General features: G+C 39.3%; 1 protein-coding gene across 6 annotated transcripts in view; it reads left to right on the forward strand.

Moving 5' to 3' along the window:
- Window positions 1–418: 418 nt before the first annotated feature.
- Window positions 419–16,775, forward strand: part of APBB2 (amyloid beta precursor protein binding family B member 2) — a 387,866-nt gene continuing 371,509 nt past the window's right edge. For 5 of the 6 annotated variants that reach the window (XM_089654015.1, XM_089654012.1, XM_089654014.1 and 2 more), the window contains exon 1: window positions 419–542. The gene's annotated coding sequence lies outside the window, so the exon portion shown is untranslated. Of the gene's footprint in view, window positions 543–624; window positions 645–16,775 lie in introns of those variants that run through there. The other variant, XM_089654013.1, reaches the window with a different exon arrangement.

Here is a 16,775-nt window from a genome sequence, read left to right on the forward strand (position 1 = left end):
TTCAGAGTGCAACTGCACTTTGCAAAGTGCAAAGTCTATTTACCTTTAGCAAAACAACCCCATTGCGTAGCTACATATATAGTATAAGGAAGCATTCATTCATTTGTGGGCAGAATGCCACTGCGCTGCCTCTTCTTAATATCCAGTCACTATAAACCTGATTTTTATGTATTGTGAACTATTATGTGAACAAATCAAAGGGAGGAACTGAATAAAAGGTAATGCGTTTTAAATTCCTATGATTTTAGCACTCTAAGTTAACCCATTACTCTATTTTATACTGCCCTGAAAGCAAGCAATCCCTGTGTTGTGCAGCAGGTGGCAGTAGCAGTCTTCTACAGACAGGGTCACTTTCCATTCTTTCCAAAGAAGAAGTAGGGAAGAGGGAAGGAGGGGCTGGGAATTATTTCCTGAGTTGAGAGCTGTGAGCTGGAATTAGCTTCCGGCTGCTGAGGCTGGTGTTTCTTGTGTGGGGGAGAATGTGAACAGACTAGCAGCTAGCCAGCCCTGGATGGAGCACTGACAGCAGCACAGACACACAAGTAAGTGAGCGGGGATTGCCTTGAACTGGTAATGCTGGAGAGCAGAAACTCTGCTTCTTGGGTGCTGGGGTAGGAGAGGCTATTTGGTATGACTTGTCAGAGGTAAGGACCCTGGGCTGTGGAATGCAGCAGCTAGCAGTGAGGGTCCGGGGAGGCACAGTACTGTATTAATTATGTGCTGCTTGGCTCAAAGTCATACTGATGATTGTTGTGTGCTGTTTGCATTCCTTTTCTGGTTGGTTTCCACCAACTCCTCTGTATGGTCCCACCTATGTCTTGGGAACAGATTCTCAAAGAATTGGTTATGGATTTTATGCTGGGGTTGGCGTCAGGTTTTTGTTTCACTTTGTGTTAAAGCTGCTGTTTAGGGTTATTTTAATTATTAGATTCCTATATGTGATATGGGATGATGAGTGCCATTCTATCTTTAATGATGAGTGTCATTCTATATATGTGATGATGGGTGTGATTTTATATATGTGATGATGAGTGTCATTCTATCTTTAATGATTAGTATCATTCTATATATGTGATGATGAGTGTGATTTTATATATGTGATGATGAGTGTGATTTTATATATGTGATGATGACTGTGATTTTATATATGTGATGATGAGTGTGATTTTATATATGTGATGATGAGTGTGATTTTATATATGTGATGATGAGTGTGATTTTATATATGTGATGATGAGTGTGATTTTATATATGTGATGATGAGTGTCATTTTATATATGTGATGATGAGTGTGATTTTATATATGTGATGATGAGTGTCATTCTATATATGTGATGATGAGTGTCATTCTATATATGTGATGATGAGTGTCATTTTCTCTTTACTGAATAGTGTCATTCTATGTATGTGATGATGAGTGTCATTCACTGTATTTGATGATGAGTGTCATTCCATGTATTTGATGATGAGTTTCATTCTATGTATTAATGATAAGTGTGATTTTTATATATGTGATGATGAGTGTCATTCCATGTATTTGATGATGAGTGTCATTCTATGTATTAATAAGTGTGATTTTTATATATGTGATGATGAGTGTCATTCAATGTATGTGATGATGAGCATCATTCTATGTATTTAGGCCATTTAGTGTAACAAGAACCTGCAGTGATACTATATATGAGAACATTTGCGATCTGTGACAGTCACTGATCTGTTCTCAGTGTCATTTTCTGTATTCAGGCTGTTTAGGAACTGTGTAGCAGGTACCTGCAGTGGTACTGGTATGCGTTGCTTGCTTAGCGGCACACATATGTGCGAGGATTGTAGAGAGCAGTTGCAGTCAGTGATCCATTCACACTACCATACCATTTAGCCGGCTCCTCTTCCATTTCCCTGTCTGGCTGCTGAAGCCGTCTTTACAAGTAGCTGAATCTACACTGGCAGGAATGTATGGCCCCAGGGCTGGGAGCATGAAAGCAATACACAATTTCTTAAGAGGAGCCTGTGTGCTTTAAACATCTAAAAGCGCATCTCATCTGAACACCTTTCATGTAGAGATGTGAAAAGGAAGATTAAGCCTTGTGTTAAAAGCTTTGTATTATCAGAGTTCAGTTGATAAGGAGAAATTCATCAGCGCAATGAAACATATGTCTGGAATGTCCTTGTAAGGTGACATCTATGGATAGGTGATGTCATAATAGCTCGAAAGAAATCCTGATTGAGATGGAGGGTGGGGACCTAATGTAGAATAAGGCTGGGCATTGATTACACGTTGCATTTTTACCAGGATCTATGTTTCGTTATTAACACTGGATTAATGTTTGATGTAAATCAAATATCTCTGAAATGATTGCTGAATATATGGCAGGGTGCTGTTTATGTTTCATTTTCCTAAATCACATTGCAGATTTAATGTTTCCTAGGTTTATAGAGAAAAGGTGCAGTCAGTGATAAGGAAATGTAACAGGTTATCATGTAGCAGCAAACGTGGTGGGTGTCCCCCGCCTGGGAGCTCACACTACGCTCCAGCTGCTGCACACGATGTATGTGATGGAGAGGCCTACGGAAAGCTGAGCTCACATAGGCTGCTACACACATTTACTGATGACATTTGTGTCTGGTCCGGCTGGCTTTCCTGTCTTAGCGGGCATACAACAAAAACATTCAGAATTACTTTATTAAAAGAGCTGGCTTTTTGAAGAGCATATAAAAGGTACATCATGCCAATAAATAGGGTGTTGAAATGGATGCTCTTAAGGCCTCAGGCACACAAGACGTTTGAAAAACGCTCTTCCTCTTGGCAGCAGCGTGTTGGCAGAAAAACGGTTGATGCTTGTAAAAGTGTCTTATGCTTTTACAAACGTTTAGGCGCATTTACAGGCATCAAGCACGTGGGCGTTAATTCATTTCATTGGCCAGAATAATTTATTAGTGTGATGAATTAGCTATCAAGTGCTAAACGCCAAAATGTTGCTGCTCCTGGACGCACTGACAGTGGGGGGGTTTCTTTTTACAGCACCAAAAAGATACTGCCACTAAAAGCTTCTAAAAGTCTATGTGTGCATGGACACATAGGAAAATATGGAGGGGCATTTGGAAACTGTAAAAAAAAAAAATGCCTGATGCCCCTAAAAGTGGCTGCAAAAACGCCCTGTGTGCATGAGTCCTAAAGACTAAGTTTAGCTAAAAAACACAAGCAGAAAAATCTGCACAATGAGCAGTGTTCCAAGCCCCGGAGGTTAATTCTCACTCAATGGAAGCCTGAGAACCTACCAATCAGTAAGGAATGGATAGCCTATATGGGGGACACACTTCATTTGGAAAACTACATATATCAGCATAGGGGTTGCCCCACAAAGTCTTAGGTCTACGCCCATTAGTTTTAGTGACCAAGAGACTCTTGTGCATTGTATGAGGATTGTTGGGTAAGATATTCAATCCCTTTATATTGTTCACCATGTTAGTATGTTCTTATTTGATTTCCTTTTTGTTTTGGATGTTTTACTTGTGAAATGTGCAGTGTCTATGTTCTTTACATGTTTGTATCCATGACATTCTACTGTTAACGAGTCTGTATGGGAAATGTGCGGCTTTGTCTTGTTTGCTTTCTTTTGTGGTTTATTCACAATAAACATTTTTCTGTTTAAAAAAAAAATTAAAATAAAATCAGCACAAGGGACATAACTTACAGTCAGTACCATGTGTCCCTTGATTCTTGTTGATTTTTGTTGTTTTAGGAGGAATCTTCATCTACCCCTTTTTTACCTTTCCTCCCCCCCCCCCCCCCCACACACACACCCCCACACCACTCTCATCTACAGTGTGTGTGTGTGTGTGTGGGGGGGTGGTTAATACAGCTAAACGGTTGTCAGGAGTTCTTATCAAGAATGCTGACAATGCCTGTCTTTTCCTGCCAGATCCAGGGGTGTAGAAAAGATGAAGATTTTTCCTAAAACAAGAAGAATCAGTGCAAGGGATACATCATACTATCATGTGCTGATTTTTCTGTTTGTATTCAAACTTAGGCTTTAAATATATTTAGAATGGGATAAATCAAGAAGAATCCAAATTATGTTAATATGTAAGAGTTATTTTTTGTAAACAAGTAACTTTGTATATAGCAACATCCACCCTTTTCTGCTTTGCACTTTCTTAATTGAAAGCCATTTTTCAATTGTTTTTCATTTTGAAGACATATTAATTGGATACAGTCAGCTGCTTAGGTAGACACAGTACACAGCCATTTAGAATCTGAAATCACTAGTACCTTGCATTGTCTAGTAAAAGTATTGTTAGGTGCAGAAATTAATATATCTATCTCCATGAGGATCTGATTTCTGAATGTGTGGGTGGTAAGTGTAAAAGCTGTCAATTACACTTAACCTACGCGGCTGCAATCCGGAGATCTACTGTTCATATTGGTTTCTCTATGTCTATATTCTAGAGTGCTTCTGGTCTCTGTGTACCACTCTGCAATATGTACAGTGGGTATAGAAAAGAATCATCCCCCTTTAAAACAATCACATTTTGTTGCTTTGCAACCTGAAATGAAGACGGACACAGTTTTTGTTTTATCCAGCTGTATTTACTCAGTGCAGCTGTATAAATACAGCTGGAAAAGGGATAACCCCCTTGTGTCAGTATTTTGTTGAACCACCTTTTGCTATAATTACAGCCTTTAATCTGTTGGGATATGTCTCTACTGACGTTGTACCTCTAGACTTTCTTTACAGAACTTCTCAAGTTCAGTTAAATTTGATGGTGACCCTTTGTGGACTTCAGTCTTCAAGCCATTCCACAGATTTTCAATGGGGTTTAAGTCTGGACTTTGACTAGGCCATGCAAGGACATTCACCTTTTTCTCCTTCAACTACTGTGTGGTCATTGTTGCTGTGTGCTTTGGATCATTGTCATGTTGGAAGGTAAACCTTCTTCCCATTGACAACTTTCTAGTAGAGGGCAGCAGGTTTTCCCCAAGGATATGACGGTATTTTGCCCTATCCATTTTCCTTCTATTCTGACAAGTGCTTCATTTCTTTTTTCCCGAGAAACACCCCAATAACAAGATATTACCACCCCCATGCTTTACTGTAGGAATGGTGTTATTTGGATGGTGAGCTGTACTGGATTTCCACCAGACATATCATTTAGTGTTGAGGCCAAATGATTCACTTTTAGTCTCATATGACCAGAACACCTTTTTCCATGTGGCCTCAGAATCTTCAAGGTGTGTTTTGGAAAAGCTCAGTCATGACTGCATGTGGCCTTTCTTGAAGAGTGGCTTTCTTTTCTTGCAACTCTCCTATACAAGCCACATTTGTGGAGAATTTGTGATATTGTTGTCACATGTACACAAAGACCACTCTTTGTCATAAATTCCTGCAACTGCTTCAGAGTTGATGTAGGCCTCTTGGTAGCCTCTCTGACTAGTTTCCTCCTGGTTTAGAGCAATGTCCTGATCCAGTGGGTTCTGTGTTGTACCAAATACCTTCCACTTCTTAACCACTTGCCCTCCTGAGGATTTACCCCCCTTAATGACCAGGCCTCTTTTTGCTACTCGGCGCTGCAGTAATTCAACTGATAATTGCGCAGTCATGCAATGCTGCACCCAAACAAAATTTACGTCCTTTTTTTCACACAAATAGAGCTTTCTTTCAGTGGTATTTGATCACCTGTGCGCTTTTTATTTTTCACGCTATAAACAAAAAAAGACCAAAAATTTTGAAGAAAAATTATATTTTTTACTTTCAGCTATAAAAAATATATAGAAAACTCAAAGTTAGTTATAAATTTAGGCCAAAATGTATTCTACTACGTTTTTTTGTAAAAAAATCCCAATAAGTTTATATTGATTGCTTTTTGTGAAAGTTATAGCGTCTACAAACTATGGTATAGATACTGCAGTTTACGCCATTTTTTTGCTATACAGCGCTGCGCTAGTTTAATGGACAATTGTGCGGTCATGCAATACGGTACATAAATGAAATTTATGTCCTTTTTTTCACACAAATAGAGCTTTCTTTTGGTGGTATTTGTTCGCCTGTGCGTTTTTTTATTTTTTGCACTATACAAAAAAAAAAAAAGGCTGACAATTTTGAGGAAAAAAAACAATATTTTGGACTTTTTGCTATAAAACATGTCAAGTAAAAAAATGTAAAAATCAAATTTCGTCATAAATTTTGGCCAAAATGCATTCTGCGACATGTCTTTGCTAAAAAAAAAAAACCCAATACGTGTAAATTAATTGGTTTACGTGAAAGTTATAGCGTTTACAAATGGCGGTAAAGATACTGGGATTTTTAATTTTTTTTATACTAATAATGGCGGCGATCAGTGACTTATGGCGGCGATCAGCGACTTATGGCGGGACTGCGGCGGACATTCTGACACTGGGGGGGGAACTGACTTGGGGTCACTGACATCCCCAGTGACACCAATACATTGATCAGTGCAAAAAAAAAAACACTGACACTGTACTAATGGCACTGGGGAGGAAGGGGTTACATTTTTTATTTACTGAAAGGGTTAATTGTGTGAGGGGAGTGTTTTACTAGGGGGCGGGGGTGTGTACTGTGTGGGGGACGCGCTGATCGGGAGAGATAAACTCTTCTCTCCGGTTCAGCATGTCAGGAGCTGACAGGGAACTGACAGAAAGCAGAGCTACTGCAGCCCTGCTCTCTGTCAGTGATTGCCGCTGATCGGCGGGACACAGCCGGTAATGACCGGCTGTGACCCGGCGACTGACATCCGCGGCCGTGATCGGCGGGCCTCGTGCGCGCCCCCTACCTGTATTGCAAACACACGTTTTAAAACGTGGTTTTGCCCAGCCGTGCCGCCCTGCCAACGTATTTCTGCAGTGGCTGGGCGGCATGTGGTTAATAATAGACTTCACTGTGCTTCTAGACATTGATAAAGCCTTTGAATTTTTTTGTATCCATCTCTTGGAGATCAGTGCCTTGCCACCTATAGTTGATTGATACCAATGACCAAAATGTTCCAGGAAAGCTTTTCATGCTTAGCTAATCAAAATGACCACAGTTGATTATAGTTGAAAGTCAAATGGCTTTGTGTGCCATTGAGAAGGTGATTAGCTACACCTGATTGAGTCATTTGAAAGTAATTTTTAGGAGGGGGTGATACTTTTTCCAACTCAGTGATTCAGTTTTTGAAAGTTTTTTTAAATTTTTTTCTGACATGTTGGTGTTATATCTTTCACTTGGACCAAGTTACCTTGGTTGCACCAAGTAAATGCAGCTGAATAAAACAAAAACTGTGTCTGTCTTCATTTCAGGCTGCCAAGCAACAAAATGTACTATTTTAAAGGCGGTGATTCTTTCCTACACCCACTGTAGGATGTTAGGAAATTCCCATATACACCTATGTAATAGGCTACTACAGTATGCAAAGCAACACTCAGAAATAAAAAATGTGGACCACTGACCTGCTATCCCGCCATATCCATGGCTACTTGGTGAGTTGCTGATCTGGAAGAAATATTGATATATCAGGTAGCAGTATGCCTGATGTGCACATGCTTGTTCTGGGTAAGTACCTTACTAGTGGATCAAGGGTTAGGCAGACCATACATTAATCATTTTTTTTTTCAACCAGTAGAGGGTTGAACAAAAAAAACATGACCCACTGTGCTATTGTGCTATTGTGTTCTGCCAGTGTGAGCCTTCCCCCCCGGCAGAACACATTGATCAGTGTTGTCGGCTATAGCCAGTGACACCGGTCATTTGGGGAAAAAAGTCAGTTGGTAGATCGACTTCTGTACAACCAGCCTGCAAGATTAAGTCAGCAATAGCACTGCATATTTCAGTACTGTATGATTGTTTTTACTATTCTACCATTTTACAAAGTGTGGACTTCAGTAGAAAAAAAATCAGTCCTTTACAGAAATCGCCTCATCATTTTCTCACTGCAGATCTCTTTCCCAGAATACCAGTTGTCTAAATGTCTCTGGCTTAAAAGAAAATGTGACTGCTTTTCACGCAATTCTTGGTCTTTACTGAGCAGAGAGCAGTGACTGTCAGTATCTGCTCACTGGAGCACTGGGCTGTGGAGGGGGAGGAGCTGGCTTGCCCAGGCTTTCAGTGGTGTGCTGAGAGGTTGATCCAGCTGTCGCTCAGGCATCTGGATGTATCCTGATACAGTCTGGACTGGCTGAGTGATGTTAGCTGACAGCGGGGTAAAGTCTGCTGCTAGCTGACTCTGGGTCACAGGAATGCAGAACTGAGTGCACTCAGTGACCCACAACAGAAGTAGGGCCACAAGAGCTTTGGCCCTACTTCTCCTTTAAAGCATAAGTCCACCTTTAATATGTAAAAAAGAAAAAACCTCAGCGCCCAGGACTCTCTTATTACACACACAATTCCCCGTGAGATGCTGCTGTACACAGGTACAAAAACCAAAAAAACTTATATCACTAAATACCAGCGCAAACCCACATAATAAATTGCATCACCCAACCTATTAAATTAATACTTAATAAATAACAAACTTAAAAAAACTGTGACACAAAACCACTTTTGTGCTAATGAAATAATAAAAAATATATATAAATAAATAAATAAATAAATAATTTTTATAATTTTAAATTTTATAATAATTAAAAACCATAGTGTAATACCGTAGTGGTTTCTCATCAAAAGAATCTCTCCAGACCACTCTGGTGAGTGGAACGCACGCCGAGCGGTGCGTTCCAAGGGGCCATCTTTGCATAGTGGATGAGTCTGCATCTGAGGTCTGCCATCCTGCTGTATACTAAGCTGTGGGGTCTTTATGCAAAAGTCGCTGTACATGGAAAATGGATCGTTTTTAAGAAAAGATCGTTGTTGTTCAATAAAATGCGGGTTATACCCTGCTAAAATGTGAGTGGTCTGGAGAGATTCTTTTGATGAGAAACCACTACGGTATTACACTATGGTTTTTTCTTCTTCCTGATTTTCCTTGGGGGATTCGGTGAGAGGAGTAACCAGAAGAGGTATCCATATCCGAGAGGAGGCATTATTTGGAGGTCTTATATAAAGTAAAGGGGGTCCAGGAGCCCTTAATATCCCTGAAAGGCGTGTGACTCACTATTATCTGGTGAGTGCGGTTAATGTTGGTTTTTGCACTGGTGGATGGTGAAGGGATCAAAGGCACGGAAGAATCCAATGAAAATTACAATATAATTACAATTTAATTAATTTTGTCACGGGACTGTTACTTTGGGATTTTTTTGTCACTGGACTTATTAATTTAAAAATTATTTATTTATATATATTTTTTATTATTTCATTAGCACAAAAGTGGTTTTGTGTCACAGTTTTTTTAAGTTTGTTATTTATTAAGTATTAATTTAATAGGTTGGGTGATGCAATTTATTATGTGGGTTTGCGCTGGTATTTAGTGATATAAGTCCACCTTTGTGTAAAAAAAAGTAAACTAATTAGCATTTATTATTTTTCCCCCAGGAACCTGCAGAACATTGTACCCATGATCAGTGGATCGCAGGTGCAATGTTAGGCTCCTGCAGACATTTTGTACAGCTCTCTGCCCTTAACTCGGTATGGGCAGACAGTTGCTGAGCTTCAGATACTGTCAATAGACTACGAAGGCACTGATCAGCACTCCATTGAGAATTACAAGTCCATTTGCTGTGATGAAATGTGAATGAATAATACAGCTGTGTTGGCAGAGTCTAGAAAGAAAATCCACTCGCTCCAAATTTTATCAGATTCAGCAGGGTACCCTCTGGCCTCATGGGCAAGTCTATAGAGAGGCAAAATTATATTCACCAGTCATTTCCAGGCATTAATGTCTAGAGCAGTGGTCTCCAAACTGTGGCCATTTGCTTGTTTTTATCTGCACTAACAGTGGAGTATTATTCCTCCCACAGACAACACCAGTGATATTGCACTATTTCTCCCACTGACGCCAATGACGGGCACTATTACTCCTATTGACTCCAACAATGGGGCATTCGCCTACTCAAATGAACAGTGGGGCACAATTCTTTCTTTCAGCACTAACAATGGGTTTTTATTACTCCCTCTAACACCAGTGATGGGGTATAACGTCTTCCTCTGACATCAATGATGGGGTACTATTCCCCCCATTGACACCAATGATGAAGCACTATTCCTTTCACTAACACCAACAATTGAGCATAATTCCCCCTGCTGACACAAAAAATGGGGCATTATTCATTCAATGTGGACACTATTCTTTCCGCCAGTACACATGATGGGGCACTATTCCTCCCACTGACACCTATGACGGGCACAATTCCTCCCATGAATACCAATGATGAGGCACTAATCCTCCTCCTACTGACAACAGGGGCACTTTTTTTACAGGGGTAAATTTTTTATTCTCACTGATCACAAAGCTTGAGGCATTATCTGCTCCCACTGGCCCCAGTCCGACCCCCTTAAAGTTTGAGGGACAGTAAACTGCCTTTGTTTAGAACGTTTGGAGACCCCTGGTCTAGAGTATTAATAGATGTCCAAATTAGAACTATTGTTTTCCTTGCATAGAAGGTGAGTAATATTAGAAATGTCTTCTTGTGGGTCCCAAGGTCTGTGTCACCAAACACTCTTAGAAGACACTTCATTGGACTGCATTTGTTGGGAATTGTAAAATTATGTTAAATTAACTCACCATCCACAGCAGAACATTTGTGAAAAAAAGGTATCCCGTTTACCCGGGAATAAAATTAATTCTATGAAAGTATCGTAGTTTAATAAGTTTGAATGTTGCAGAAATTGCAGTATCAAAGTAGGAACCAGAAGGTTCACCCTTATCCTGCTCAGTCATATCTGGAATATCCCTATTCCACTGGTCTCCCAATTTGTTGCAGTCCAAAGGGATACTACAAGCCCACATTAGCTCAATGGGTCCACTGGGAGCAATCCTAAAATGAGACAGTTATGGATTACACCAGACAGCAATATTAGTAGAAACAGTGTGGGTAATCTGTGAGACATTGTTTAATTTATTTTAGTAATATAGACAAGAAAGTGTTTTTTTATGTAGTGAGGAAGCATTTCAGATGGTAGAGATTGGGGGGGGGGGGGTATTCATAAGACTTGACTACTGTTGCCCCTGTGGCCGTGGCTGCATTATTCAATTGTGGCAATAACCACTGATGGACATACATCAGTTGGGGCATATAAGTTGGGAGCAAGGAGGAACTGCGATGTACAGAGTATGAATCAAGCAGGTTTAGAAAACCAAAGAAATCAGTGGCAATCGGAGTGTTCAATTCTCAAAAATATGTTATGATGTGTAGATCAGGCTATTGGGAAAACATGTTTAAAATTTTTGGGAGAAATACCATTTTGAATAACTAAATTCTGGCCTACAATGTAAGAGAAGTCTTGCCCAACTGGATTTTTTTGCTTTTTAATTCTAAAAAGAAATAGTTATTTTATTGTCAATGTGTATCGACATGGGCAGTTGGATCTCTACCATCAAATATTAAAACGTATTGTAAAATCCAGAAGACAAACATCTGATTCAGGACCTATCAGGTACTTTTAAGGAACCATGTCATATGATGGAGATGCCCTCATCTTTTGTATGTGACTTTTAGCAGGCATTCTTTTACAAAACAATCTATGATGGAGAATAGGCATTATCTATCCTTAAGCTTTATCTTCTGTCCAGATTGTAAGGCAGTCTGTCATTATAAAGTTAAAGATAAATTTTGGTAACTATGTACTGCATATTGTACTTTACAGAGTGGGTCACATTAGAGTGCCTGAGCACCAAAATCGCTGGAATTGTTATGATCTGGCCCTTTTTTTTTTTTACTGAGGATTAGAGTATACTAACTAGAATACCTGAATTTTGTACCTAGGAAAATGGTCCTTTAGTTTGAAGGAAATTTTACCCTTTCTGTAGTGGTCATCTCTGTGTAAAAGCTCTGAGAGATAACTAACATTCAGCTTGCAGTGTCTTTAGAATGCAATGGATTATCAATATGCTTATCTGTCAAAGTGCCCCATGAAAGAAACAAACAGCGTAATGATAGACAAAGCAAAAAGCTCCCATTTGTCATCACCTATCATCACCTGGACAAGTTCTGTACATCATTTTGATCTGTAATTAGTAAAGTAGACATCCAGGCACATACCAGTATTTAAAAATCACAATTAACAGGCGTGGCATCCTATCTTCGGTTCCTCCGCCTAATACATACTTGAGTCTACATTTTTGCTAGCTTCCATAGGAGCAATTTTGAAAGGTCTTGTTATTGTCTTGTCTTGTCTTGTATATTAAACCCTGTTGGAAAATAAGTACATAAGCAAAGCCTAGTCCAAGAGGTTCTATGACTTTAATATTCCTGTGATGTCGGAGAAGGTACATAGGACCACTGGACCGATAGACCATTGTTTATGTTGCCCTTCACAACTTGACATATTGACTTAACCCTCACACAGAGCTATGAGCGTAGAGTAACTTCTTTTGTACCTCATTGTCCATGATGTATGTTTTACCTCTTCACCATGTTTGTATACAGAAACGCTGTAATGTCTTGCTAAAGCACACATAGAAAATTTTAATTAAAAAAACAAAATCACCATTAATAGGTAATAATTGAATAACCAGTTCAGTCCCAGATCTTTTCCCATCTCATGTGGAAAGTGTAATATTTTCTTTTTTTTAGCTTTTGAAATCCCTGCAATGTTTTTTGCTCAGGTCAGATAGCACTGTTGATTTGCAGATTTATATACAGTACATGCATATTCGCATAAAAAAACGTGCAGCGCTAATCAGTAAATTAAGGTGCAAAATTATCCCAAATGACTAAAAGGCAATGAAGCAGTCATAAAATGATTCTAAAATAATGTAAACAAATGTTCCGTATTGCAACCAAAAACTTATTGATAGTCTATATATAGTGTTCCCCTTTAAAATCCGCAGTGATGTTCCATGCAATGTAGAGAGATTGTGCACTCACCAGATGCACAATGTAAATGTGCATTAAGGAAAATCCACAGAAGCATCCTTTAAGGGTCTGGTCTGGGATGGGGGAAGATATCCTCCTTCTAGGTGGTTGGTCTGGTCAGGAACACACAGAGATGGTCCTCTCTCTGAGTGGATTAAGTTTGACCCACTCAGAGGGAGGACCATATCCGTGTGTTCCTGACCAGACCAAACCACCTAGAGGGATGATATCTTCCCCCATCCCAGACCAGACCCTTAAAAGAGGCTTCTGTGGATTTTCCTTAATGCACATTTACATTGTTCATCTGGTGAGTGCACAATCTCTCTACATTGCATGGAACATCACAAGGCTTTATTTGGTTTCCTTGAGTGTCTAGCTGCTTACCCATAAGAGCGCTCACTTCTATTGCTTCAGTATATGCATATTGTTTTATAGAGTTTAATTAGAAACAATGAGAAAAAATAATGAAAGATGCTTGTATCTACAACAACTGAGGTAGGGAATTAATGTGGGCATGTAATTGTGACCCTGAAATTATGATTTTTGGAGTTTTACTTTATTATTAGGGTTTATTAAGTCAAAGTTACTATTTTGCATTGGTTATTCACAGGCAAAATTACTTTACAGCATTTTTTCTTATTTACAAAGTTGCCCTGGCCTTATTTTATTTTGTAGATTACTTCACAGGTATATAAAGACTTTCTGCAATTTGTTTTTGCCAAATATATTGTATATTGCACATCCAAATCAGACATAATCTATTGTTTTCAATGGAAAGGAGCTGGAAAGACCTTTCCTCAATATAGCACAATTGTTTTTTTTTCTGATATAGCTGCTTTATTCTTTTTTTGCTGTTTTTCATCAGTTCAGCTACTTTTTACTGTTTTTTCAATTCGCTTTGGTTCAACTTTACGACCTTCCCTATCAAACTTTTACAACTTGGAGAAAAACTTAATGGTGAAATAAGGTGACATGCCATGAAACTGGATGCAATTCTTTTACTGGTCTTTGTAAGCAGGCTCCTTATTCCACAGTCAGTGCTAAAGTTAATAGCTGGACATATTTCCTGTAGAATGTACGACCTAGATTTTTCTACAACGTGGCAAAACGAATGAGTGTTTCTTTCCATCTTGGATAATTGTTTGATTCCAGCAGGATATTATTAGGATGATTAAATCCAGGAGCCTCGTGCATAGAATTCTAGAGTTACAGAATCCACACATGCAGTTGCTGAGTACCATCGATGTTCAATGTTAAAAGTATCTTTGTTTCAGCTGTATTGTATTTTAGTTTTTTGCTGTATAATATTTTTATTTTAATGTGAGAATGTGGATAACTGTAAGGGTGGTCATAAATTTGGCCAGAAAGACAATGTAATAAAAACAATGAACAGTTTGTTAGCATGGTTCGAGAACAAACTAGCAGAGCTGGGTCTAGAGATGAAGATTCATAAGCAGTTGAATGGAAGGCATTCATTCTAACAAGTAGCAAGTGAAAGAAAGAGGAGGAGGCCTCAATCAACTGGGAGGGGTCATTGGTTAGGAGTCTAAGTTGATACCATTGAGTATATGGAAAACATTGCACTGTAGATTGTTGGTTATCAGGGTTTGGATGTGTTATATCACTTTAATGTGTTCGACTAAACTGTGCAACCTATTTATTGTTTAAACTGTTATTCAAGGTTTAACATCTCTAACTCACTGTACAGTTACGACCAAGATACGACCGTTCCTAACCTCGGAAACCACTAAGCAACTCATTCACTCCCTTATCATATCACACCTTGACTACTGTAACTCCCTCCTCACTGGCCTACCTCATCACAGGCTATCCCCTCTCCAGTCCATCATTAATGCTACTGCCAGACTCATTCACCTTACTAACTGCTCTGTATCTGCCACCGCTCTGTATCTGCCACCCCTCTCTGCCAATCCCTCCACTGGCTTCCAATTGCCCAACGGATAAAATTCAAAACACTAACACTGACGTATAAAGCCGTTCATAACACTGCCCCAAATTACATCACCGACCTTGTCTTCAAATACCACCCAAACCGTACTCTCCGCTCCTCGCAGGACCTCCTACTCTCTAGCTCCCTTGTCTCCTCCTCCCATGCTCCTCTCCAGGATTTCTCAAGGGCTTCACCCATCCTGTGGAACTCCCTACCCCAATCTATCATATTATCGCCTACTCTGCTCACTTTTAGACGCACTCTGAAAACCCATCTCTTCAGGGAAGCCTACCCCGACCCAAGCTAATACTGGAATCCGCTACTCTTCCTACCACTCCAACCCCCACAGCTAATCAAATTTTGTACCACTAGCCCCTCCCTCCTAGATTGTAAGCTTCAAGGAGCAGGGCCCTCTAATCCCTCTTGTATTGAACTGTATTGTTACTGTACTGTCTCCCTCCATAATGTAAAGCGCTGAGCAAACTATCGGCGCTATATAAGTCCTGTATAATAATAATACAGTCCAAAAGGTTTTCAGTGACTATTAAAGTGAACCAATGCTTAGTCTCGCAGCTGCATAAACTTATCTTTCCTTTGGTTGTTTTTGGCTCTCTTCACCTTGCAAACTAAAGTAACATACCTGGTACTTAAAGGTACAGGAACATTTAACTCACTGCACTTCCTCCTACGAAACAGTGCTTGTGCTTGGTACTATGGGGGTGAATCTTAAAGCTGAACTCCAGGAAAACAGCTAAATACACATATGAAATACATACAGTATATGGGAGCTGTTTTACCTGCCAAAGGATTAATTTAAAAAGCATTACCTTTTTTTTTGGTTTTCCCTTAATTTATTCACACAAGTGTTCACAATACACAGTAATCATGTTTATATCCACTAAATAATTAGACTGTCAGAGCAGTGGCAATCATCTTTGATTTTCAGTGCTGCGTCCAGGTTGATCCAATGAGAGAAGCCACCTACATCTGTTTGTTTTTTTCACTCAGGGTTTGCATGGGTTTTCTTCAAAAAAACATATGGTAGGTTATTAGGCTTCCACCACAAAATTGACCCTACATTGTCCAAAATAAAATCGCAATGAAACAAACCATATGGCAGCGTAAACATGTCTACTGAAAGCTTTGATAAATTATCAATATGATCACATGACAACATGAAAGATAAGTCAAAACATCTTATAGGATAGTGTGGGAGCCTTTATAGCTGTCTGTATTGACATTATAAAGATTTATCTTCACTTTCTGTATAGTCACTGGCATGTGAAATTAGGGAAGTATCTCCATTGGAAGCACAGACGGCGATAAAGGTACATTTTAGTATAGTGTGGAAACTTCAGATCATTTGACCGGCTTTATTTCAGTCTTTGTGTCAATTAAGATTTTCCTCACTTCCCATGCTGTAACAGAGACAGAGGTCTCAGATGGGAAGACTTCTCAATGGAAGCCGATGAGCTTATTTCATAACACAGACCATATCAGATTGGATGCAGTCCCTGTTCAGCCAAGAATTTTCCATCCAGCTCCTTCAATTTTCAGATTCAATTTTATTGAGCCAGGTGGTGCTGCAAGGCTAAATTTTTCAGCTAATTCAACAGGATTTATTTGAAATTTGAGCCATGTATGGTCAGCCTAAAGCTGGCCATAGATGGATTGAATCTCGCCCAGTTCAGCATTGACCAACTAAGATTCAGTCCATCTATGGGCAGGCTGGTTGTACTGAACATTCAATGGATATTCTTCAGCAGAGTGAAGCAAAAAAGTAGTTACTTTTGGCAACAAGTTTAGCTTAAAGGACCGTAGAAGTCTGAACTGGTAAAAAGTCTAGTGTTTATTGTTGCAAAAAATCTAAAAAGAAAGAAT

This window comes from Staurois parvus, unplaced genomic scaffold (assembly GCF_062004578.1).
Source record: "Staurois parvus isolate SC_StPar_1 unplaced genomic scaffold, SC_StPar_1.0 ptg000734l, whole genome shotgun sequence".
Taxonomy (NCBI): Eukaryota; Metazoa; Chordata; class Amphibia; order Anura; family Ranidae; genus Staurois; species Staurois parvus.